This window comes from Cicer arietinum, chromosome 7 (assembly GCF_000331145.2).
Source record: "Cicer arietinum cultivar CDC Frontier isolate Library 1 chromosome 7, Cicar.CDCFrontier_v2.0, whole genome shotgun sequence".
Lineage (NCBI taxonomy): Eukaryota > Viridiplantae > Streptophyta > Magnoliopsida > Fabales > Fabaceae > Cicer > Cicer arietinum.
The window spans coordinates 16,619,450-16,621,263 of NC_021166.2; positions in this window are offsets into that span (position 1 = coordinate 16,619,450).

Below are 1,814 nucleotides of genomic sequence, written 5' to 3' on the forward strand. Positions count from 1 at the left end.
TGTTTAGTATCTGTAAGTTAGAAGATAGCGTGTATTTGATCTTTTAATTTTTTTTTCTATTCTGACATTACACATGGAAATGTCATATGTTACGTTTACCTATTACATTTCCGTGGATAATATTTTTTATTTTATTGTTTGATATTACTCACGGAAAGGTCACCGGTGATGTTATCCACGGAAAATCCATGAGTTAGTTTACCCAGAGAAATATAATGAGTAAACATAACTCAAGGTATTTCCGTGGGTAATATTTGACCTACGAGTGATCATAGCATTTGGGCACATGTTTTTAGCTTTTTAGTTTGATATTTTAAAAGTCCTTTATAGCTTAGATTAATATTTTTAGCTTCTTTCTAAACTTTGGGTCGAATTTGAATTATAATTTTATTATTTGCATTTTAATTTAATTATTTGTATTTTGACTATTTCTCGCTCTGTAGGTCATAACTTGATCTCTGGATATTGGATTGACGCATATGAGCAGCTGTTGGAAAGATAAAAATCTGAGCTACAACTTTTGTGTTGGAAGAAAAGACCAATTCCGAACTTTACCTTTCCAAAATTGCAGATTTCGTAATATGGATTTTTGTAATAATTTTTAATTAGCGGGTCACTTGTTTTTAAACCCTAAAGCCCAATATCAAGTACTATATATTGGCAATTTTGTTTCTTTTCTAGAAACGGAAAAATTAGGATTCAAATTGCTACAAGAAATAAACAGTTTTATTTTAATTTCATGGAAGACTAGTTTTATAAGATTAATCCACGAGTTCAGAGTTTCATCAACACCTTGAGATTCAGTTTACACTGTCAATTTCGATTCATGATTCTATTCTTGTTTATTTGATTATATTGATATTTTGATTGCTTAAATTGAATTTCAATAGGATTGATTAAATTTATTTGACATAATTTGGTTTCAGTTTCTAATTTAATTGAATTATAGTTTTGCGACGCTTGATCGTTAATTGTAATATTTTGATGATTGTGATGCTTAATCCAATCAAAGAAACCAAATTCACATAGAATTGATTACACTTGTTTGATTAATTATATAGTCAAATAAGAATAGAATCACAAATTAGAAATTAAATTCATTGATAGAATATGTGATAGGTCTGAAACTCGAATAAGTGGATTAATCGTTTTGCTCATCTGTTAAATCAAAAATCTAAAAAACCCCTTTTTAAATTCAATTTTCAATTTTCAATTCGGTTATTATTATTATTATATCAGAAATCCTTGTGAAACGATTCGAGTTATTACCTCTATTTACATTTTATCAATTGTATTTGACCCGTGTGCGACATATCAAATTGGCGCAGTTGCCGGGAACTATCTGATAATAATATTAACCCTGCTTTCAGGCGACTGTCTCGGATTGCTCCTAAATTTTGCCAGAAATTCAGAAAGAAAATCAAGGAATAGGAATCCGTATAAGTTTGTTATACGGCAACGACGGTCAAAATCCCAAATTCCTTCGCTTAGATCCTGTTTTGAATTTATTGAATTTTCAAATTCTCCAAAAATTCCAAAAAAATTTGCGTTGCCTTTATTTAATTTTTAGAAATTTTTGGTGGTATTTTTATGTTTTTTGGATTTTATTTGATAGGGTTTTCGATTTTTCACTTCAATTTTAGCATTCGGGACATTATTGGAATTTTCAGAATTGTTATTTTGCATTGCATTGTTATGATGATGCATGACTATGGTTAGTTCTATGAATCTTAATTCTCTTGAACCTGAAATAGATAGGACATTTCATTTACATCGTAGACTTAATAGAGCTGCTAGTGTTAACGAGTTAGAGT